General features: G+C 37.8%; 1 protein-coding gene across 8 annotated transcripts in view; it reads right to left on the bottom strand.

Moving 5' to 3' along the window:
• The window catches only part of OTUD7A (OTU deubiquitinase 7A), a 159,795-nt gene that overhangs the window by 67,582 nt on the left and 66,016 nt on the right, over window positions 1-26,197 (bottom strand). For 5 of the 8 annotated variants that reach the window (XM_068696339.1, XM_068696340.1, XM_068696338.1 and 2 more), the window contains 2 exons: window positions 8,357-8,429; window positions 6,850-6,954 (listed from right to left, as the gene is read on the bottom strand). The gene's annotated coding sequence lies outside the window, so the exon portion shown is untranslated. Of the gene's footprint in view, window positions 1-6,849; window positions 6,955-8,310; window positions 8,430-18,582; window positions 18,605-26,197 lie in introns of those variants that run through there. The other 3 variants (XM_068696343.1, XM_068696344.1, XM_068696341.1) reach the window with 2 other exon arrangements.

The raw sequence follows: 26,197 nt of genomic DNA, 5'->3' as shown, positions 1-26,197 counted from the left end.
TTGACTGCACCCATCTATCTACCTTCAGTTAATAACACCACACAAATACTGGCAAGCTTCGAGGCACAGATAATGTGAATTCACAGAATCAATTTGACATGTGCGAAACTTACTTGTAAAACCCTATCAGCTTCACAGGAAGTTTTTCCTGTGAGTAGCAAAAAGAAGGAAGCTTCCTTTTTTAAAAAATAAATAAATAAATAAAAATTGTTTTATTAAAAAAAATAATCTGTCCTTTACACCCTGAACTTCAGCCACCACCAGCACAACCCAGAGGCAGTCCAGAACCACGTGTGCATTTGACCAGCCAGACAACTGCTGTCAAAGAGCACAGAAATCAGCAAGGTTGTAATTTCCATCTTTCTTCTCCAGCAGTCACAGACTTTCACAAATTTTTAACTAATTCATTAGTTTACACAATTCTAACTATTTTTCAAATTGCACAATGGTTACAGGGGAACTGGGAACAACACATGGCCAGATGGGCAAAGTCTCATTTGTTACTAATCAAGGCTAAAAATGCTTTCCCCCTTTCATGACACTTCATACCAGTTCAAGGCTACATGCTTGTGAGTTTGCTAACATGACACTCTCCAATGATGTCTGAATTCAAAACTTAATTTCCAGCTGAGCATAATCCTGATTTGCAGATCCTAAGGGCATAGTTGAAGGTTTACCCTTTCTTATCAAGTGATGGAAAAAGACACTGCAAGAATTTCAGAGCCCCTAGCCTCTGCCAGAGAAATCAATACACAAATGGAGATGTGAAGTTCTCCCAGGACAGTACACAGATGTAGATAAGGTGTTCCAGTTGCCCTCTGGAGTCTGCATTAGCTATTTTGGGGGCCTAGGTTATAGAAGATGGTTAAAGTCACATCATACAAATATTCTGTTATAAATATTGCCTAAAAAATGCAATCAATTTTATAACATGTTGGATCAATTCATAGACATTACAGAAATGACAGCATAGAATTTAAGTATCTATACCAACAATTCAATACTAACTATACATATTTTAGTGTGTCCTTATACCGCAAAACAAGGAGATCATTTTGGGGGGGCTTGTTTTTCTGTGCAGAAGTTATTTTATCACTTTGTGTCCCCTTAAGAAGCCAGCTGTTAGCCCTATTTATCAGCAACTGCAAGACAAATTGGAAATCTTGACTCACTGGCTCAAATACATGGCGTGGAAACGAACAGGTACAGTGAATCTCTTTTCACCATAGCACAGTTTACTAAACCCATTAATCAATTATAATCCCAGTTTTCATTCCTGCTTTTTTAGAAGCTGAACTTTTAAAGAAGAAAGCTATTTTGCATACAGCTTTGCTTGGCTCCAGCTTTCAAATACAATTCATTTAGAGGCATATTGGGAATTCCCCCAGTGCTTGTCCTTCCTATACTGTAAACAACTTGATACAAGACAAAGTAAACGTACAGCCATCTACTTTATTTTTACTGAGTCTTACTGCCCTCACATGTGCTTCCAACCTTCATTAACTTCCAGAGCATTCCGGTTTCACCAGAAGTACTGGAGATAAGTCAGATCACATTCAAGAACACACGAGTGTCCTTCAGTATTTTACAGTTCTGTCATTGCCTACTGCAAAATCTGTTCCTGATAACCAGCTGCAGCGACTAGCAGAGCTTCACCCAGTAAGAGATAAAGAGAACAGACAACTGGCTTCCTCTTGGGTGGTATCTGCATTGTCTTGTACCATCATAGTATCAAGCAATTCTAGCAGAAGCTTTAAAAAGCAATGAAAATTGATTGAAATGATTTCATTGTACAAATTAAAGTCTCTGTTAACTACAATTATTGAAAAAGAGTGCAAATTTTTATTTTCCGCATAAAAAGATCATTCCCCTCACAAAATAAAATACACCACCATAAAAAATATCAAATGTCTTACGCAACTTTTCAACCAAGATATTCCAATAAAACATTCTTTTAATCCTTGTCTTTTTAATAACATAAATAAGGCATTTGCTAGTTTATTAAATCACCAGTGTGCAATTCGTTTTTATGAAACAGCAACAGTAAATAACTTAACACAAATGGAACAATCACATCTCTCAGCCTCCAGTGAAACGATATATGGAACATAATTACATGCAGTACACATTTTGCAAAGGATGTTGACTCAGTTCCAAGCTTAGCAAAATGTGATCAGGAAATAGATGTCTGGAACTTAATTGCAGTGTTTGACCCTTTTCAGTCTCGAAGCCTACTACTTGCCAAACATCATTTCAGCCTATAAGAGCGTTAAAGATCCTCTACTCCCCTGTAAAGAATTAACTGTTCCATAGAGAGATTTTTTTAGAATGTCACTGGCCTAATTTACACTGAAACTTATTTTTGTTACTCAGAAGGATTTTATTCTCTGCATAATGTATGCGGAGATTTCTAACATCAATATGAAACCAACAGCATCTGCCTTTGCTGCTTGAAATCTATGGAGGTAATTCAGGAGGAAACATGAAAGGAGATGATTTACTCAAGAAAGTTACTCTCTGCCTTCTCTTTCGATGTATCAGTCAGCTGCTTGTTCTAGCTATATAAACAATACCAACTTATCAATCCATACACCTTCTGTCCCCACACGTTAATGAAACAGAGGCCAGGTACGAATAATTTTTGGTCCAATTTAACTGAAATTCTTTTTGTCCTCACAAAAGTAGTAGTTCAAAAAGTATATTAATTTATAAGTAGTTGAATCTGACTGAACTTCAACATATCTTCGGTTATAGTTAGGTTCTGCAGTGCTAAGAATTTATTACAGTGCCCTGCAGCATCTTAACAGATGACATTTTTATTTTGAACTGTTCTCATTTTAAAGGTTTAATAAATTAGAAATTTGGAGTTTCTAATTGCCTTATATAAAACTGTAATGCTTGCAGAAAGACAAAGACCGTATTTTCATCACCATTCCCTACATTATAACGTTATTACATGTGCTAACTGGCAGTTTTATTTTAACTTCTGATCCTTCCTTCACTGTCTGAAGTGCAGTTCCACACTGACTACAAAGCTGTAGTTATTTAAATAATAAAAAATAATAATAGAAGGCCATGCTCCCATTATCCAGACTGCATGTGCTCCCTTCCCTACCTTGCACTGGCATTGATGCTTATCCGATTTCAAGGTACACCAACTCAGGAAGTTATATTTGAAGAAACCTATACATACTTTAGGAAGATTTGTTGTCTTTGAGTTTAATTTGCAACAGTAGCTTGTCACATTTCTCATTACAGAGTAAGGTATAAAGTATTTTACTCTACTGCAGGTAATTAGAAGTATTTTATTTTCATGAAGGGTAAGTAAATGAGTCTAGCTCACACTGATGAAATAAATAACACAGCTCATAAAGGCATATACCAGAGGTAAAGAGCATGAACTAAAATGCTTGTTTTCTACATTAGAAAAAGCAAAGCGACATGTTTACACTGACAATATGTACCTCATACAATAACAATACTGTTGTTGTTATGTAACAAAATTCTCAGAATAGTTAGTTATGGAAATAACCAATCCAAATAGCAATTAAATCTCAAAATAACAGAGCATGGCCTGTAATTAAAACAGGCTTCTACTTCCACCCACATTAGGCAGAGCAGCCTGAGTATCCTCACAGAGCACTTAGTCTTTATTAATTGTATCTTAATGAGGATTCCTATGACAAATTCAATATTAAAATTCAAATAGACAATCAAATGGTACATAGTTTTGAATTAGCCTAAAATTAATAGTAACTGCCAAATGATGAATTCAAGAGTAAGCTGCCTGTCGTGACAGGTAATGTGTTCAGTTAACTGCAAAACCAAAGAAACATAGTGAAACAAAATACTTCTCTAAACATACTTCAACAGGAGCCAAGAAATTTAAATAAAGTGGAATAACATGCATCTATTTTGCACAACCTGTATCAAACTCCATCAGAAAACTAAAAATCTGATTTGTTTTCTGATAGCCACTTTCTCATTACCAGAAAGTTCTGGGATATTTCTTAAACCCCAAAGAATGCAGTTTCTTTAGAGCCTACACATGGTAGTTTGTCATGCTTTGGATGACACCATCACCAGCCCCTCAGGAGACAGCAGACTGCTGGGGCAGATGTGTAAAACAAATTAAAAGCTATCAGAACTTCCAGTTCTTTGCAGAGGATAAGCATCAAAGCAGCCAGGGTAGAGACTCACTCGTTTTATGCAGGCCCTGGTGATCTCTATTTGACCACTATCACTAACAAGATTTGAGAATTTTCTGGAGTCACTGCCCCAAATAAAATAATTACTTTTAAAAGATTAAAGAAGCCATTAACATGGATGGACTTTGCCTTAGCAATGCAATCTGTTCAGTGCTGGTGATCTGGCAAGGGCAAATAAAATTAGTCTGAGAACCAAGGAGAAAGACCGAGACCGGTGAATGCTGAGTGCAGTGCCCAAGCCCACAAGGATTTTTGAGGTGACAAGAGTTCCAGATGGAAGGGTCTATAGGCAACACTTGCACACAGCATTTTCTTCACGATTGAACTGGATATTTATGAAATTCTCAGCAAGAACCCCAAAAGGTTTTACTAAAACAATTCTTAACACTCAACAAAACTGAGCTCCCCCAGGAGAGGGTGGAGTTCAGAAAAATTTTGTGTTGAGCTTAGCGGTAGCTCAGGAGCCTTAACATAGTTTGGCACATCAAGTCCCACTTCTGAAATGGAGAAGCACCTGAAGAATCTATATGCTCTATATGCTCTAAGAAACATGCTTGAGTCCACTTGATATTAAATACAGCTTTTGTAATTTCTCAAGGAATGCTTGGGTCAAAATACAATCAAACTATTGCTTATATGAACACCTCTTGAGAAGGTGATAGCTCACAAATACCAAATTGATGGTTTTGCAACATATCCAATGCAACTTAGTAATTTAGTCATAAATACTGAATTATCTTTAAAAGTGCTGTAGTCTACTATAGAGATAGTTTGCATATTTCATGGAAGTTGGTCATAATAAAGGTATCAAATTTCACACCGACAAAGGTTAAGAAGACTGCCTTAAAGTTCCAAGAATCCATCCTACAATTTACAACTATATTTATAAAACAAATTATTAGTAATTAGTAAAAGAAGCAAATTAGTATTTACTTTTGTTTAAATGAATCCCAAATGAACTCAAAACTGGGTACAAAGACAATGTACTTATAGAGTTCATTAGTTCCCATTGCCATGGAAAATGTTATTTACAGTGAATTTCAAACCCAAGGTTAAACTTAAATATTTGACCGAGACAAAATTGCACCAACGCAGTTACATTTTCCACGCTGCAGTGCTATGAATCTTTGTTCTGTACAGACTTCTTGACAATCACAGTGAACAATGGCAGGAAATACACGTTTTGCAGCAATGCAAAATCAACCTCTCCCAAGTATTTTGTCATACTGACATCCTTAAAAAAATTTATTTTTATGATCCAAAAATCATCAGGATTGATAGTAGTCAAAAAACAAGACCCACCCATTCCCAATCCCCAAGAAAACAAAATAATCTCACAACATGATTACTGGTGCACATTATGAAATTGTTATCACAGAATCACAGAATTTCTAGGTTGGAAGAGACCTCAAGATCATCGAGTCCAACCTCTGACATAACGCTAACAGTCCCCACTAAACCATATCCGTAAGCTCTACATCTAAACATCTTTTAAAGACTTCCAGGGATATGGGTGCATTGTATTCTGATTTGCATTCAACCTATAATCCATACAGTAGAAATTTATCAATTATCTCTTTAATTCCTTTCCTATCATCTATATCAAATACAGTAACAAACCATTTAAAAAGAAAAGCCTCCTAAGTCACAAATATGCACAGAAGTCTTCTATATTTATGAGAACACTATAAAATCTTGTTTATTTTAGTAAAGAGAAAGTAGACAAATTTAACATTTAAACTCTGTATGGCTTAGAAGATGTGGTTCCCCTAACAATATACATGTACATGCTGAAAGGCACTAGAAGAATATGCTTGCTGTAACTTCCTGTAGTCAAATTTAGTAAATGCAAGAATGCAGAATTTTCATTCAGTTCTCTTGCACTGAAGCAATGTTATGCAACATTTGATTATATCCTCAATATCCTGCTTTACAAATTTTCAGAATGGGTAGGGGTCACCTAATAAGCCATTTTTCAAAGGCTCCTTTGGACAATACTATACAAGCGTGGCCCCAGGAATCTGACTTATTGTACTTTTTGAACCTCTTGAATGAAGGCTTAAGATTTTTTTCTTCCTTCAGTGGTCACCTATACAGTACATACATGTCTCAAAAAATTAATGAGCTTAGTTAAGAATACACACGTACAGTGTGCAACTACTAGTATTTTAAAGGTGGAGCTGACAAATACATATTAGCTTTAAATATCATCAATTAATTTTGAGTCCCTGCAGATTATTACAGTTTTAGAGGGTATTTAGTACCTAAAAACTTAAAGAATCATGTTACTTTGTAATCAATTTTCAGCAGCATGTTCAAGACAGACACTGTGGTGTCAAATCAAGAATATATGCCATAGTTCCACATATTTTTCTGTGTGTGTGGTAGCAAGGAACTATTTTCAGCTCCATTTATTTTGCTGCTTTTGTTTATTGATGGTCCCCTCAAGCAGTTCTGTGGACCCAAAATGGCAGGGGAGGAAGAAGCAGTAGGAAAGAACTCAAGTCAGCGCTGCTGCCAAGGAAATATGTGCAACACAATTCCAGAGAAGTAGAAACATTCGTATGAATTTTGGTTTAAATAATGCATTTAGCATCACTGAGAAACTCTGCAGCGTAATCAAGGATAAAATGCAACTCACCATGGTAGCTTCTACTTGCCAAAATACCCTTCTTTCCTGCATGCCTTATCTCATTTTGGTCAAGCAAATGATGCAGGCAACCACACCAGTATTCCCACTTTCTTCCTAAAGAAAGTACAAAGAAGTCAGCAAACAAATGGCAATTTACAGCAGCTGATAATCAGAAAAATAATGCTTATTTAACAAATGTATTGTTCACTTCCCTGTCCTTACCAAGGTTATTGCAATAGGAATCTTTCACTGTAGTCTTAAAATGGATTGCACCATTCTGGTACGACAAAATGAACTGCTATGAAATATAAAAGCAAAAAACTAAGCCCAAAACAGAGCTTCCACAGTGACAGGTCAAATCCTGCAGTAGTTTAACAGGACAATGATACGGATGGTTTAGGAACTTAATTAGCATCCAAGCTTTACAAAGCACAGATAAATTTAATGAGTACTACTACATCATCTGTCAGCTCTATGTTGTCACACGCAATAGGCATGCTGTTAGCTTGTTAATAATTTTAGCTGGTTTCTTTGGTTGGCTACACTTAATTGGGTGAAGAACTAGCTGGATGGAAGTTCACAAAGAGTCATAGTAAATGGAGTTGAATCCAGCTTGTAGCGGGTCACCAGTAGCATTCCCCAACGCTCAGTACTGGGCCAATTTTGCTCAACTTTTCTTTATCAATGATATTGATCAGGGGATCAAGTGTATCCTCACTAACAGACGATATCAAGTTAGGCAGGCCTGACTCAAAACTAGTGTGACCAGCAGGACTAGGAAAGTAATTGTCCCCTTGTATATGGCACTGGTGAGAGCACACCTCAAGCACTGCATTCAGTTTTGGGCCCCTCATTACAAGGAGGATCTTGAGATGGCCAAATGTGTGGACAAAAGACCAACAAAGCTGATGAAGGGACTAAAAAATACGATTTATGAAAATAAGACTTATGATAAACTGATGAAGGAAAAAGGGTTGTTTAGTCAGGAGAAAAAGAGGCTGAGGGGAGACTTCATTGCTCTCTATAACTACCTGAAAGAAAGTTGCAGCAAAGAGGGTGTCGGTATCTTTTCTCATTTGAAAAGTGATATGATACAAGGAAACAGTCAAGTTGCACCATAGGATTTTTAGATTGGACATTAAGAACTTCTTCACAGACACGGCGGCCAAGCATTAGAACAGGCTGTCCAAGGAAGTGGTGGAGTCCCCATGCCTGGAGGTATTCAACAGATACGTGGACATGGCACCAAGGGATACTGTTCAGTGTTGTAGCTTGGTAGGTCAGGTTTATGGCCAGACTTGATCTTGAAAGTCTTTTCCAACCTAGATGATTCTATGACTCTAATTGTTGTCAATTATGAGACAAATTAAATTCTTGTTTTCTTTGCAAGGCCCTTATGTTCAGCATTTCAAAACAACTAAATGCCAGATGCTAATTCAGGGGGTGGGAGGGATGTTTACAGCTACTCACAGGAATGAGGTAGACAAGCCTCTGTTTCTGTTTTTGGTATGTTTACCTATTTAGGAAGGCAGGAGGCAACTGTCCAGCTGATTTTACTTCTGATTTCGAAGCTCTGGAGTGTCACGTGCCTGTGAGAATAGACAGAAGACCAGAACATGTTTTACTATCTTCAAAAGTAACACTGTAAAGTACTACTCTGCATCCATTTATTTTCCGCACTACTCACCCCAAAATCTCAATCTATACCACTATCATGAAGAAAGAATTTTTCTTTCTTTCTTTCTTCCAGCTTTGACCATTCCCAGGATAGTGAGAAGCCCTGCACTATGCCACTGTTAAGATCACAATAGTTTGTCCATCAAGAACTTCAGCCATAGCCCAATCAAATTTAGATTAAATTAAACTTTCATTAGCAAATAGAAACACAGAAAGGAAGCCTTCTGGAAGGACATGTTGTTTGACCCCTGACATACATTAATATGGATGCAAGGATCTTAAAAGATAACTTGACAAACCCAAATGGTATGTTGTAAGATTCAGATTGCTTTACCATTGCAGAGATATGTATATCATATGACAACTTGTTAGGAATGCAGTCCCCTTTACTGTTTGGTTCAGAGAACCAAAGACACTGTACCTCCAAATCTAGTTTAGACATCTGATTTTCCTCCAGTTTGACTGTACGTTCCATGTTGATGACAGAATTGAATGAATTACAACAGCTGATCCAGTACATTTAGTCCCTTTCTATTCATGAAATATTAACCTGCAGATTGAGATTTACAGATTTTGTTCAAAATATTTTATGATTTAAAATAAACGAATAACAGAGCAGTTGAAGATTGGTCTGAAATGATCCGCAATATTAAACTATGAATTATAGACTGGAGTGGTTCAAAACACTCTATGATAATCTTTTGATTCCTGAACGCACATGTAAGCATGCTGCACTTTATCAAGCATTTTATCTTATTTACCATTTAAAGATAATGAAAATGATATTTAGCAATACTCTGACCAAATACAATTATTTCTGATCCCTGACTTCTCTATTAGGTACGACTAAACAAGGTCTTAAAACATTACATCTTGTGAAGTTTTTATGGCTATCATTCTTATATTTGCTTTCTCCCAAATCTTTGAATATTTTATTCCTCCTCCTAGTTAAAGCATATGACACTGTCTTCTCTATATACATTTTTCTTAACTCCATATATGTATATATATTTACTCATATTTATAGAAGCGAATACACATTTGTTACATACATTTTTTAATTAAAAACGAGACTAACGAATTATTTTTCTTTCTCTACTCTCTCTGCTATTTTTTTCCTGGTATATACATTGCCCCACAAATTTATTTCAATATAGCACACCTCCACTGGATATTTTGAAGCCGTAAGAGTCTGCTTGTTTTCCAGGTTCAGCAGAGTTTTTCACCAGTTTGCATGTGTCAACCACCTAACACGCTTCAGGGACTATTGAAGGCCAAGTTTCCAGTAAAATCCACAAATACAGGAAAACAGCTTTGGTAACTTGACTAGGAGGAGGTAAGCAACCTCCATATTCTTAGAGTATTGGGAAGTAGGAGCGCTCACACAATCTGACATTTAGGAGTGTAAAATGAATGTGTAACTCCACGCACATAGGCCCTTACACCTGCATTTTTACAAATGCCTGTTGAAGTCCATAGAAAAACTGTATCGACATTCTGACTAAGATATTGCACCTTTGATTCCCAGCAGTACAAAACCAATCAAAAATGCCAAATTCATTAGGTTTTTAAGAGATAGTCCAGATAGTTCTTTCACTCTTGCTGAGGCCTTTGTTCCAGACCTCTCAATATGACTCCCCAGACTCCAATTTCACTGTAGTGTTTACATTGTTATGTGCAGATCAAACAAGTACACACACTTATCTAAAATTCCCCTAGCTGAAGAATGGTGCTCCAGATCCTAAAGTTTGTCCGGTTCCTTTCCACCAGCAACATTTCATTCACAACACACATCACCGTCACGCACATGACCCATTGAGAACCAGTGGTGTGTCAGTAATGCCGTCAGCAGAAACAATGAGAGCCCAAGCCCGCTGCACTGCTTGGATGCCCTCACATCCTGCCAAACTGCTTGACACTCAAAAAACTCAGTTAACACTTCTAGAAAGAGCACATGTGGAAGTACTAGTTATAGTCCTGAGTTCTGCCCATGGACGTGCCCATTTGTTCCTCTCAAGGGCCATTAAAAAGAGCTGGTTAAATTGCACTTTAGATATAGCCAGAAGAAAGCTCCCTCTAGATAGCAAAAATGTAAGCTTAAAAACAACAACAAAAAAAAGGAGTATGTAAGAGATTGTGAGAGAGAAAAATCTCTTCTGATATGTTTCCCTCCTGCTAAAACCATCCCTGGACACTTGCACACATCCACTGGATGTAAGACAGGCTGGGGAAATGAGAGGAAACGCACTGGTCTCATGTTCATCAGGCAAAACTCATGCAACAGTACAAACGATAGATAAGCAGTCACAAAAATCTTCCTTCAATGCACAGGACACAGCAAAAGCCATAGCTGTCTCTGATTGTGAACTACAGATTCTAATGAAGTTGTAATTGCAAATACAAGTGGTAAATTTGACCTCTGTATTCAATTCTACACTCAGTTACTTGATGAGCATGTCAAAATTATATACACATAATGCGAGAAAAACAAATGACACTAGATTCAAACTGAAGAAATCACTAGAAAGTCTTCATGGAAAGAACATCAAACATTTCCAGGAAGTTCCTATAAAGGTAATTAATGATTTCAAAATTACATGTCTTATTTATGCCATAACCAAGATGTTAAAATCTCTCCCTAATGATTAGAGAAGGTTTCAATGTAGCAATACCTTGAAATTATTACAGTCAAGTTAAGTATTGTATGTTCTTGCATTTAACTATATGGCCCCTAATACCAATACATTGATTATATCACTGTTTAAGCTCCGATTTACTGCATATTTACAGTTTAAGCTCTTGGTAGCATGTGTCAGTTTGGGGCGTCAGTTTGCTTCCTTGTATAAAGTTCTAATTTAAGACTGATGAAAGATCTCCACTATGGACATCACTGCTTGCTTTTAGCATCTGCAGTGACAGCTCAAGCAATCAGAAGTCACAGAAAACACAACTTCCCCCCTAAAATGCACAGGAAAATCTTCTACACCTTCATGTCCTGCACGTGTTTACTTCCATCACTTGAATTTAACCATTGCAAGATGATAGCAAAGTTACAGCAAGTGCTGTTAGTCATTTCCAAATGCCTTTCAAATTTGACTTCGTGAAATGCCTAACACAAACATACGGGCTTGCCCCCTACTTTAACTAGTTGCTACATTAACAGATTTGCACCTAAATGAGAAGAGGTAGGCATTGCACAGCTAGAACCAGTTGTAGTGACAGAAAGGGTATGTGCAGCAGGGAGAGACTAGAAAACACGTTAACATTCCTCTAAAAGCCATAGCCATGTCATTTAATTAAATATTACCACCTATGTAGGTATTTGACAGCTTGTGAAACAGCTGAAGGTGTAGCTGAAAGCAAGGAAGAAAAGAATTCCTAGCTAAACTAGTCTGTACTGTCTCAAGAATTATGCTAAAATCCAGTAGCTTTAAAAGGCTGGATTCTTCTTTCTTCTCTGTTGCTCAGCTTTGGGCTACTTAGTGCCATTCACTCCTTTCCACTCACACTGATGCTCATCTAAGTGGTTTGAGAGCCACCTGGCTCACTCAGCCAACAGAAGTCCTCCTACTTTTCTTTTGTAGAAAACAATTTTGTGCTGGACTGAATCAAATCACCAAAATGTCTGCAAAAACACCACAGCTTGTACAAAGTAGGCAGCACGAAGCAAGTGGGGTGAAGAATCTCTTCTCTTCAGTGCCAGTGACCTTCAGGATTAGCTCTTTTGTAGATCCACAGCTTCAGTGTGCTCCAATGCAGTTGGCTACAGGGCAGCCCACTGCAATTGCACCAAGGGCAAACAGCAAGGCTGCTCTGCAGAGCTGGTGCCCTGCTGGCCCTGGGGGAGCAGGCAGCTACGCTCGGATGTGGTGACAGCTGAAAAACCACTCTTGACCTTTAACAGTACAAAAGTAAGCTGGGGCTTAGGTCCAAGGGCCTTATGTGCATGCTGTACACAGCTTGTGTTTCAAAGAAATTTTTTAATGCACGTCTGCACATTTCTTAGCAATCATACAAATGCTGTGGAAATAGCAACAATCCTACCTGGTCTAAAAAACTGCTGCAACAACAGTGGATTCACACATCTCCCTTTTCATTATTACCCAAGAAATGTTTTACCAAGAGTAAGGAAAAAAAAATCATTTGACTGCATAGGCACACATCATTAATCTGACTCTTGTGTTGTCAGAAATGCAGCCAGCTACTCATATCGTGTCTCCATAAACAGGATTGAGAAACACTGGATCATAAAAATTGTGTGTTTTTTTTTCCCCCAACACCGTGAACACCTACACTTTATTATATACATACTTAAACCACACAAAAAAAAACAAAAAAAAAAACAACCCCATCATCAAATAAGTAACTTTTTTCTCTCTTGCCATTGCAAAGTCAAAATTCTCAAATTGGTTCTAAGGATTGTCTTGGAAGGTGAAAACAGCATGGAACTGAACTCAACTCCAAAGGTAGGTCTTCACTATGTAACATAATTATACACGTGTATTAAAATACCATACAAAACAGGAACCACAGGACCTCCAATATGTGGTAAATGAATGGAAAAATAGGGCTACATTTTATATTCAAATAGCCTAGCCTGATAATCACAAACAGCTCCTGTCCAACTTCATGAAGAACGTGTTTTAAACACAAAGTTGTCTCATTTCAGTTATTAGCTGAATAAAAGCTCATTCTGCAGCCTTGCTTTCATTAAAAGAATAAGCTTTGGGAAATAAAATGATGCCACATAGCCACACCTACAAAAACACGAAGACAATTCCAATTTCTTTCATTTTTCCCCTCAGTCAGCCAATTGTAGGACTTCCAATTTACTTTCTGAAACATTAATTTTGTGTTCTTATGTTAAGAAAAATTAAACAAGAGCTACATAAAATGCTCAAGTACAGATTACTTGTGAACTAAAATATGAATTTGTGAAGAATACCAAGAGATTGAATATGATTTGCCATGATTTTGTCAGCATGTGAATTAACATTTTCTTACAAAGTCTCAAGAATTGCACCGTACCCTAAACCACAAACGTTACACTATAACCTATTTTTTTCCTCCCTCACATTACTATTAATATAAAACATTAAAATTTTCTTTGTCAATAATACAAAGTCAGCAAATGCATCAATATATGTTTCAAAACAATTATCATTAAAAAAAAGTTTTCATTTATCAAGTCCTGAAGTTATGAGTTTAAACCCATACAAATCTACTCACGTGATTACTTTTACAGCCTCCATTACACAGTTCACACAAAAGCAAGCAGCACCTCGTCACCAGTGTGGCAGTGTTTCTGAGATCTTTTAGAACACACAGGAAGAAATCCTAACTTCATTAAGGTCAGAGAGTTTTCTATGAACTTCATCTATAAATATCCTTTAAATACCATGACCTCTGTTAATAAGCAAGCAAGAATCTCAGGAGAAGATCAAACAATACCTCTCACCTTTAATCGATGCTAAAATTAACTAACTTTCACCTGTAGATTCTCTTTTTGTTGTGGTTAGGAAACATTATTCATATTATAACGTGTTTAAATTTGAAGTATCTATTTATATATGCTCATGCATGTGTGCACACATGTATATAAAACTACCTCCCTTGTTCTCCATTATTGTTTCCCATGAGCCCCTCAGACTTTGGTACAAGAAGGTAGATCTTGAGCTGGTGCCAAATCACTAGTTATCTGACTAATCAACGTTCCTATTCACAATTCTTTTTGACATGGGGACAAAGATGTTGTGGGCATACAATATGTTGCCTTTTACTGTCTTAAATAACATCCTTCATTCATTTCTAGTTGATAGAAGATGAAATGCATCTTAATTTCCAACTATTTTTAATTACCTGCAATAAGTTCCTGTGAGAAGTTGCTTACAAATTTTGTACACTTGCAAAAAGATCACAACAGTGGCTGAACAAAGCTGTATTACTAACTTTTTCTGAAAGCTATCAGCAAAGCAATTTAGAAGCACATAGAGACTGTAGTGATAGAGTACATTAGGAAAAGCTGTTGTGAGAGAGCTGTACAAACTTTAGCAAATAAACGGAATACATTTTAATTACAAACTGAGCTGCTCTCTTCCAAAAGAATACAGAATGCAAGCTATTCAAATTATTCTTTTGTACCCTGCAACAACCACCCAGTTTGCTGACTTCATAGGAAAAACACAGCCACCACTTTACCCTTCTAGACTTATTTTCAATACTTCAATTTCACACAGACAGCTCCACTGTTAGAAATAATAATGCAATTTCACTTTTAAAAGGGTTGTATTTTGTTCACAATACCACATACCTCTAGGTACCTGGAAAGCTCCAAATTACAGCTACTACGCTGTATTTCAAAGTACCTGTTCAGGTGCGACAGGCCTTTTTTGGTCACTACCGGATGAGCAAAGTGCAACACGGAGCTAGAGCACGCACTAGGTACTGCTGCCTGAAGACGCGCAGCATAAAGCCTTGGTGATTTCGTTTCATCTCATAAGACCTGTATTTCTTTAAATCCTCCTTATCCTACCAAATAAAGCAGTTTTCTAGTTGCCACTCTCCCAATAATGCATGGTAAAAGACTCTGAGGTTTTTGAGAGCTTCTGTACCAACTGGGAACCTGGTACTGCTTTAGATAACCACAGAAGCACCATTTCTCCACAGACAGTTTCTTCAAACTGAGCATTTAGAAGAAAGGAGGCCTACAGGCTGGCTCATCAACACAGTATGTTTGAGCCAGGGTAATTTCAACTGACTGCATTCGGCAAAGCTCTGTGAGTTTTGCCCATCTGTGCTTCTTACCGGCAGCTTCCAGGGTGAGGGGTGGGTGGCAAAAGGAACAGAGAGCAGCACAGGCACTGAGAGCTGCAGAAGCCTGCGCCTTGCTAACCAAATCCTTCTGCATCGTGAAATGCCAGCCGAGCAGATCTGACCTCTGCACAAGAGAAGATGATTAAGGAAAAGGAAAAATGACTAGGGGAAATACTCCGTATGACTTAATGAGGTGGGGGAGGGAGAGAGAACATATTTTGAACCACAGACAATAACTCTCATCACTCAAAATATGTATGTGTAACTATAGCTTAGATGTCATTGAACATTTTCCAAAAAATAATTACTCAAAATCTGCTTGTTAGATGAAGACAAAAAAGAATTAAACCATCTTTCTTGTTTTTCAGAGATGTTCTAAGAGGAAAACATGATGATTATATGATGAGCTGTCGCTCAGCTACAGCCCACTCTGTTCTATTATTGCTCACTCCAGCTGCTTAAACATTCAGTCAGCTCAGCTACCTTTTATATTCATTACATGCAGAAATTCTCAGATGTCCCTTATCACACAGGGCAGTCCCTGCCCTCACAGTCCAACCCGATTTGCTCTCTTTTTGCTTTATTGGAATTTCAGATTGAATTGTCAAAGAGAATAGGAACCCTGTTTCCCTGTCATTTGAATTCCTGCACCACATACATTTTTCTCTGCCCTTCCTTTTGCTCTCTAGAAGACTGAGGTTATGCGGTACAGTTCACCATTTGCATATCAAAAGCAACAGCACTTTATGCAAAAAAGAAAAGCAACCAGTCTTCTGCTTTCAGAAAGAGCTTAAGACATGAAAAGCACTTCCTTCCTCTGAATCTTTAACTCCAAATTCAGGTGTAGCTTAGCCCATCAAGAGCCATTCAGATAAATGTCTTAAAACTGAAGAAGCTCCCCCAGTGCTACTCTTACCTGACACTCACTTGCCAGAGATTGCTTTCTTTCCAGACCCATTTCCCCTAAAGCAGATAAAACTTCGGTCCTAAATCAATGAACAAAATTATGAAAAAGAGTCAAAAACATTCAAAAATCAGAAAGAAACGATTCTTATTTGTCTATAGTTATGTACAACTTGTGCGAACTACCCCTCCTACTGAGGTATTTCAACACTTTTTTCAAGCTGGCCAGCATGATTTCAGAGGTGTCAGAATTTTTAATTAAAAAGAGCAGAATGACTCTCTGCTGTACCTTATACAGTCTAAGAGAACAGAGATACAGAGCATTATTTCAGGTTTCTGTAACTTCTTACTAAGGTAGCAACTTTTCCCCAATTTTCTGTAGGAACAAGCCTTTTCTGAAGCAGAATGTCCAGCATCAACGTTAAGAACACGCACACAAGCTACTAATGAAGAATAGTTAGCACATAAACTTTAAGCTAACTGAATTTGTGATAATCCCCTTCATCGAGCTCCAAGAGACAGGCTGGATGATATATTACTGTGTCCCATTTTTCTGAACAGGAGCCAGAAGATATTTAATCACAAGCTATATAACCTTCAGAAGAAAGGTGGGACAAAGGATACCAGCTATTTGTCACCTTGTGAGGCGCACTAACTGGCCATCTATATGTTTTTCCACTCATCTACACTATTTATCCCGTAGATGAATGCACAAAGGCTCTATAGGGTAAGAGAGAGATTCAGCCACGTCCCCTCTCCCCAGTAACAGGACTGATCTGTGACATCAATGTCAATGACTTCCCATCTAGAATCACACCTGGCCACCCACGCAGCCTAGACAGAGTGGCAAGGGGCGAGCAGCAGAATGCATGACTCAGAGAAATAGCAGCTGCTTACCACAGCCTCCCTGCTCTCAGTACCCACAGTAGTGGGTGGCGTCTGAGCTGTCCTTGGCCCTGCCAAATCCCTCTTCAGTTACGTCCCACCATTACAGAAGTTGATGTGTTTCCAAACCCTACCACAAAAATACACTGACCAGTTCACACATAACCAGTTTCATAAAGCAGATTTGTCTGCTTCAGATGGTTTAAGAGAACAGTAGCTAGCAGACAATTCTTCTCAAGAGAACCACGTTATATCGCAAGTACACTGGATCGCATATTCATTTGAATCGTAGTGGCCAAACAAGCTAGTTTATCATTCCTGAGTCACCCAAAACCTTTCTTAAACCCTCAGAGATACCTGAAATATATCCTCATATGTTCTCAGTTAGCATCAGATAATTTAATAAATTGTAGTGGATCAGAAACAAGAATCGGGCTTTAAAATAAGCCAGTCTCAGCAAACGACCTTCCATTTTTTATATATTTCTTTCTTACTACAAGTCTAAAGCACACAGTGTAAAGGCATGCTCATTTAACATGACAAAAAAAATGTTTAGGAGTATGTTGATATTGGCATAGAAATCTTACTATTAATCCTTTCCCATTTTAAAACCCATTTTATCAATTTCACAACCATTTCTGTACCAGTGCTCTGCCTCCCATGAAGCCAATGGTCACCCAACTACATGTTCTCACAGAAGCAAGAGGATAGAGGATCCATAAAAGATTGAGATCTCAAATGCAGAAATAATACTATTGCCACCATAGTCGGTAACCCTTAAGGGGTTACAACTCATTTGGGAGGCTATATTCCTTCTACTGCACTTTAGCTAATAAAAGTGAGAGCCTCCTACCAGTATTAGGTGAACTTTGCTGCTGAAGTCATACATCCTAGGGTGAATAAATAGTTCTCTCCTTAACGGTTGCCAAATCAGACATGGAATTTCTTATGAAGTATTTGAAGAGAACTACAGTCATCTTTCTAAAAGGATCTGCTTTTGTGGATTCTAGATCTATCTTGATTCTTCCAAGACACTGCAAATCTCCTACATCCCACACAGCTGGAGGAGAGTCAGGTGTTAGAGCACCTGGCTTCCCCACAGTTCGGTCTGACTGGACTTGCTCGTTCAGACCCCAGCGTAAGTCAGGTAACCATATTCAATACACTAATCCTACTCACTGGCAGTCTACACCACACACAAATGAAACAATAGGAATTACCTATAAGACTTTATAAACTGTTAAGAGATAAAAAGTGCAAAGATAAATAGCAATCGACACTTGGCAAGTACCAAGGTGATCTAAAGTAGCTTGGCTAACCTCCAACAGGCTACAGGACTAGTCAAATTCAACCCAAAGCTGACTGGATATACGTGTGTTAGAAGTGAACATTTTTCACAGCTCTATTTGTCGTGAAGCACACAGCAGAAACTTAATATTCACCATTCAAACAGCATACACAAACCTCTTCAAAAAAGATCAGAAGTCAGCTGTCAAAACAATCTTTTCTGTTCTGCACCATCCCCAGCGCGGTCCTGCCTCGGCGTCTGCCTGCCTGATGTATTCAGAGGTTGTTGCTGGAGCCACTTCCTCTTGCCCGTCCTCTTTAACTAATGTCATTCAGAGGAATAAAATAAACTATTTCTGCAATAGCAGGAAGGCACATAGTGAACTCTGGAATACCAAATATACCGATTCACTTTATTCAGCGGACACAAATTTTACCCAGAGTACCTCGCTGTCACTGACTGACACAGAAACAGACCAAATAATTCAGCAGCCACACCTGCACCCGGAACAGTCTGTCTTGTTCAGGACTGAGGTCATCCGCAGAGCGGAGTTTTGCAGCGCAGCTGCGGTACTTTACATAAACGCAGAGCTTCCCTGGAAACTGGAGTGCCTGCTTCTTCCACCGCCACCTCCTTTTATTTTCATATACCTTTCCTATATACTTTGGGCAAATATATATTTCTGTCCCCAACTGTCTTCCATCAGCAGCTGTTTTTTCTAATTTGAGAATGAACCACAGCACAAAATCATTTCCTATCGGAAACAACATATCTGGCTGATGATTTCAGTAGGATATTAACATAAGGTTCTTGCCTGTTTTTATAGCATAAGAAATAAAAATGCAAAACACCTAACACCACTTTTTCAAAAGCCACCAAGACAGCTTTAAAGGAGCAGTACCTACCAGTACAGATGAGATGTGACACAGACCCATCTTTCATGCTTACACGATTATACCCTTTTGGTGGCAAAGTGACCGGGGCTCACACTCACTTCTCCATAATGCCAAGTTCCTCCTCCACCCCAGCCCTTACACTAAACAAACTGCTTACAGCGATGAAGAGTAGTCATCGCCATTATTCATGTGCTAGGTGCGTACTTGCTTAACAATATCCTTACCGGTTTGCTTCTGCTGGAAGCATTACTCAGTACAGACCTGCTTAGTGCTTGCCAAATCCCACTCTGAATGTTTTCCAAGCTAAGCCTGTGGGGTCTGAAGTTCACATTTAACGTACAGAATAGCCAACCTTACCTCTGTTAAATGGAAGCTAAATTTTTTTGCAACACAAATAAGCATTTAGTAGAGCCCAAGATAATATATATCCACATGTAATTAACCTACATCAAAACAGATCAAAGCCCTCATTTTGTGAATAGCTCTGTATGAGTGCACCTTTTTTTTTTTATTCAACCAGGTTGCTTAAACAAGTCATAAAAGATAAGTTGCAGGTGTTTCAGTATCAGCCAGTGTAGGTATCCTAACTGAGCCAAACCCCCTCGCTGGAGGTGGCTGAGAACCCTGCTCCACCAAGCATTCTTAGTAAGACCCATTCAAATTCTCATATAAACTGACAGAATAAGCACAAAGTCCAACAGCATCAAAATAAATGCACACTTCAACACATTAAATAACAAGGGACTTCCATTCTTCTCTAACCAAGTTCCTGTGTGTATATAAAAGAGGATGAAGAAGTGAAGTTTTAAATTTCAACTACAGACTGTGTTATAAGCAGCATCAAAAGACGGAAATGTGTCTCTGCCCATTCAGCTGAATGTTACCTTGTCAACTGTTATTAAAATAAGCTTACTGAAACAAGTGGCAAAATCACTGCTGGCTTCAATAACAAAGAATCTACTCTGAAGAAAAAAAATACATATACAAATATATACACACATATATAAGGAAGGAGGTTGTTTTGCACATTTACTAAGTGAGCTTGTATTACATCAGCTTTTGCATCAAAGCTGGTAGCACAAAGAGGAAAGCAAAGCCTACTGTTTTATGGGTTGATGTAATCAAGCTGAGCATCTCTGACTACTTGGCAGTGGAGGGCAATGACAGTTCTTCACCTCAGCTCACACGCTTTGTGTTCTTTTCCTCTTGCTTGTACATCCTGACACATTAGGAGTCAGCCTGCATTCCAGCGGGACACGAAGCAACACTTGCCTCAAATCTCCCTCTCCCTCTCTTCTCCCTTCACCCCCCTCCTTCTCTCAATGGTCCCAGCTATTGCAGGCAAAAATCAAAACTTATCAAAGTGGAAAGGAGGGGGAGGAGAAATCCTGGGAATTCAAAAAGGCACATCTAAACACTGAGAAGTGGGTCATAAATTTGCACACTATTCAAAGAACAGCTGTATTTTAAGTGTAGCATAGCAGATATTTATCCATACACAGAGCTGACTTGGAATGATTATTACTGAAGGTGTCTGCTCAGTGCCGTGAGGAGGTACTTCATTGGGAATCCAGCCCCATAAAGGGGCATGCTGCAGTTGAATTACAGGCTCAAAGCTCTTAGCTTTCTATTCCACATCAGTTCATGCATGTATTTTATAAGGATCCTAAAAGTTTATGTACGTAACTTCACTCTTCCATGTCCATTTCCCACCTGTAAAACGGGAATAGTGACACTAAGGTTCATAAAAAATGCAGGTGTGAACTGAAGAGAAGTTGGATCACTTTCTGTACACATAACCCAGTCCTGGAACTCCTCCCAATCAAATCTTGCGTGTTTCATCCTCTTATCTGCAACACAAGATGTACACCAGATCTATAGTCTGCACTGAGTTCCTTTACACTAACAAGCACAAACATACTCTACTGCCTCTAAAAAGTTGTTTTTTACAGTGCTCATTTGTACAGTGGAGCATCATTTGCACAGTAGAGCATCATTTGCAAGTGACTTTCATATTCTGCTGTCATGGGAAAAACATTTTTTCCACAAATTGAGTTCTTCCACAGCCTTATCATAAAGAAACACACTTCAACAGAAAACATTAAAGAACAGAAAATATTAAAGAAAATGTATTTACACAGTGAAAATACCATAAACTTCACAGACATATCTAATCTATTACCGAGACCCACCAGCATACACACAGTACGTGTTGTAAGAAGTTTTCCTAGTAGGAAGTTTCTCAAATCTGCCCTGCTGTAGAGCACAGACATACATCTGTACATTGGTTGTATCAAAATCCATCAAAAAGCCACGCTATTAACTGAAGAACCCCCCTCCACACCCCTTGATTTTTTCCCTTCATTCTGTAACCATTGGGATAAATTAATAAAGAGAAAATAGTGGTATGTTAGATTCTGATATTTCTAGATTTTTTTTTGCCTTCTTCACCAAAAGGCTTAAGGAAGATGTTACAAAGCATCTAATCTACACTAAAAGTACCTTGTGGTAGACTGGAAAAAATGAAACATCATGCTAGATTATTATGTACATAAGATTATTGCAAATACTTTTTGTTCATCGTCTCACGTATTCTTTGACTAGGTAAATACAATTTTTGTTAAAATGTAGTCAGTAAGAAAAATATGGTTCTATACAACTGATTTACCTACTTCAATTCCTGAAACCGATGGCTTATATTTGCCAGCTGTCCTTTCCAATCATAAGAAACTGCACAATCACAACCCTCCACATCTGCTAGCATTTTTGAGCCACCAACAAACTAACATGCAAATAAATGAACAAACATCAATTACAAGTCAAATGCATCAAGAAAAACATACCGTAAATCTCAAAAATAGACATGTGTTTTTAAGGATAGAAAGGTTATGTACATGTTAAAGTGCATATATATATGTTTATAATCTAGATGTAATATATGTATTATATCTATACCTATATGCCTTTATATTGTCTATATATTTATATAGCTATACCTACACATGTATTTATCTATAAATAGCACAGGTATTTTACCTAATATTGTTCACATTGCTGGGTTATTTTTTTCCATTTGGGATAAGCTGCCAATTCAAAATACAGAACGTGATACACATCACTGTCATTAACCTTACTGTAAGCCACACAGTTAGAGACAAAATAATTTATTTACTAAAATTCTTCTTACTAGCAGAGTTCACAGGCACCTGAAAATGCAGAAATGTAGTATTTCAATCAACTTATCCACACACTTGCTCCATTCAGTCCCAACTGTTCTGCCAAAAGAGGAAAAAGGTTCCATAATTTTAGGGCAGGGAATGGGAGACTTCTTTACTAGAAGTCTCCCTTGTTTCATTAATTTCTACAAGAAAATAAGATACATTAATCTAAAAAGCAACAACAACAAGAACTCTCTTAATTAAAAAAAACATTCTCATTATTATTTTTTTTTTTAAAGGTACCATATTGCTTCAGAAACTAGTAAGAATTAAGTCTTCTAAGGTCATTCCATATTATCTCCCAAGCCATTTTTCCCTAAACTTAACGATTCTTCTCTGATGTAGAGTCCCTGGCAAAAAGAAGTCCAATTACAACAGAAGATACACAGTTCTTTCTAGTTTTATGTCACATGCATTAAGCAGCGTATAATAAAAATGCAACTTAAAAAAATTACAATGAACCGTCAAATATATTGCAATGTAATAATGTTCAATTCATTTAAAAAGCCTTCCAGCACCACTGACTTTCTTGGCTTTATTTAACCTGCAAGACCTTGAGAAATTATTAATGATTTTATGTGTATACACACACACATATTTATTTAAAGACAAAGCATACCATGACAGAGGTGGAGATGACAAAAGGCAAGAATTTCTTTCATGAAGTCACACCTTTCCCAGCTCTTCATAGCAATTCCGATGAATCTGCCAGATGTCCCCATGGCAGCATGGAGGAAGGTAACACTCTGCCCAGGGTCTTGAACTTGATCCCATACAGCTTTGCTCCTTCTGCCAGCTGCACTCAAAACCTGAGTAATTACCACCAGGTGAACCAGTCATTCCCAGAAGAACTTTTCAAGTGCCTGAGTTTGTATTGATGAAGTCTTTCAAATTACAAGGTACACATTTCAAAATGCACTCACCTGGTGTACTGATAGACAAAGCAAGGAGCTAGGAACTGCTGCACAAGGCATAAATTACAGACCAAAAAAACTCTGAAGACTGGCAGACATTCAGACCAAAGTGATCCAAAAACACTAAGAAGATGCAAATAAAACATAATTTAAATCAGCTCACCTTTTCAACACAATTCTGCCAATAGCAGGAATCTATCATAAACTAAATTGGGTATGATGGCATGCAGTAACTTTAAAGATGAGCATCAAACCTTCTGCATTTCAGTTTGCTAAAGATTTCATTTTGTTTATCCTTTGCCTGAAATGCATAGTGGAAGCAAAACAGTTGGAAACTGATGGATTATGAGCTGTTTACAAAGAACTTTAGGGTGCTTTGGGGAAGGGCTCAAAATCGAGTATGTACGCAGAGTTACAGCATCACGGTCTGGCTGAGGTCGGCAGGGACCTCCAGGTTGCTCTAGCCGAGCGGCTTGCCCAGCTTACACACAAGCAGCAGACAAACCAAAACAAACCAAAACTATCACAAAGAACAAATCGCTGAAAGGGGACAGAAACCATAGTAGCCTTTTTTAGGTATAACATCTGCTTTTTTGTCAGAGGGACATGCAAACACTTGTACACATGTGGAGAATGAAATAGTGTCTCTCTGCAGGGACTTTAAAATCTCTGGAGCACATATGACAAAAATCGATGAATTAAATGTTGCTTTTATTGGGTTTTAATTTACTTGAAACTTTAAAGCCTTTGTGTGCATTTTACCAATGAACAGAAAATGAAAAGACTCATCCTGCATAGTATCATCTTCAGAAAATGTCAGGCAGTCAATACATAACCTGATCCTTTGGAAATTCTCACTCTAGACAAATGTTTTCTGTTGCTGAAGCAGATATTAAGCAACATTTTCCCAGAAAGAATGAGCTCCTTGTTCAGATTGTCTCTATCTTACAAGAACATTTCTTACATGAAGCCACTTCTTCCTTGAGAAGGAGAAAAAAAAATCTTCATCTTTCATGAGAAATGTCTTGTATAGACGAGCTTTAGGGTTTTGCATACATCTGTCTAACATGGACTTTATAAATACTGTTAATGTCATAGTAAAAAGAAGACTAACTCTGTGTTACCCCCGAGACATCAAAAAGAACGCACAAATCTCATTCCATTACCATTTATCTCATCTCATACCATTTATAGGGGCGCAAAAATATAATGAATCATATTAGACAAGCAAAGACACCAAGCCACCAGCTCTCTGTTATAAACCTGAACAGAGCAAGGGTCCTATCTTACAAACACTGAAGAGATGTTTCAGGAGAATTTTTACAGAACTATCACCAGTTCTTTCCTAGAATATCTGCATGTCTGCAGTTGAGCAGAACAACACCTTAAAAATCTAACCCAAACCAAGATTTTTGCTAGGCAATAACTTCTTAAAGCCCAGATTAGGCTTAGCACAATTCCTGCTGAAGTGCATTAGTATGCTCCAGGCTTTTTACCTTCGGTGCCATGGCTTTACTCCTCTCCAAGTGTTCTCGTTACCTTTTATGCTTTCCTTTGAAAAGTGGCATTCAAAGCAGATTAATCACAGAATATTTGACTAGGAATGTGTAATGATGCTCTTTATTTTGTTGTGAAGCTTTTCATTTGAGTCCATCACTAAAAGCAGCAGTTTAAGAGCAGACATAAAGCAGAGGACTGGTGGTGTCAATCAGTTACATGGTCATACACGCTATGACACTGTAGAGACAGTATCCCTATGTTCATGTTGCTGCTCTCCCCATCATAAGGATTATTCAGCATTCTGTCTTCAGAAAGAAAATACTTTTATGGGCTTTTAATTCCTAGTATCGAGAAAATATTCTTCAAGTCCAATGCTAGCCGTACAGAGAACAAACTTACAAAAATATACCAAAATCAAAGCCACTGGAAAATCTCTGTCCTTTATATGACTGTATTTCCTAGATGTTACATAGCTGGAATTATTTTTAAAACCCTAGGCTTGTATACAAACCGGGTTCAGAGCTCAACAAGACAGGTGTAAAAAGCATCAGACTAACATATTGCTAACCAGTAGAATATGGTTAACAGAACTCCAACACACTTGGAGTTTAGAAGTGCCCGGCTTTGAACTTCTGCTGTAAAAAAAAAAAAAAAAAAAAAAAAAAACACGTATATTGTTTTAAAGACCAGAATACAAATCATTAGAGTACAAAAATAATAACAATAAAGTAATAGTTTTATTATCAGAAATTTAGTTTGGAACAGAATACACTGTTCCAGATAAGTTGGTGAGTTAGTGTTCCGTATCAGAGTACTTTTTAAAAGAAATTAATGTGCAGTTGGTCAGATTCATCTTTGACATAGCCTGCTGAGGTCACCCAGGCTTCATTACAGATAAATACGGTTCAGTAGGCTCAGCTGTTACTATTTACTTTAAAAATAAGCTAAAAAGTCAGGACTGAAGCTCACATTTCAGTAAGTTCTTAGAGGTTTTCAGTTGAGAAGCTGACTAAGTGAAGACTGACAATCCACTCTAGCATATATACCTTTAGCATTTCCATACAGTTCTCAGTTTGCTGATTAGTTATTAGTTATTTAATGATTTCCAAATAAGAAACAGCAGAGAACTGTCTGGCATCTGGATCAAGACATTTACCCTCAAGACAACAAATCCAGATAGCAAATACTTAACAACATAGATATTCATACTTGGAAAAGGCCAGAACGTACTCCATTTGTAATCCTGTCCCCCATGGACTGTTC

This window comes from Anas acuta, chromosome 12 (genome assembly GCF_963932015.1).
Source record: "Anas acuta chromosome 12, bAnaAcu1.1, whole genome shotgun sequence".
Classification (NCBI taxonomy): Eukaryota; Metazoa; Chordata; class Aves; order Anseriformes; family Anatidae; genus Anas; species Anas acuta.
The sequence above is the reverse complement of the archived record's forward strand: the minus strand, read 5'-3'. Positions and strand labels throughout refer to the sequence as shown.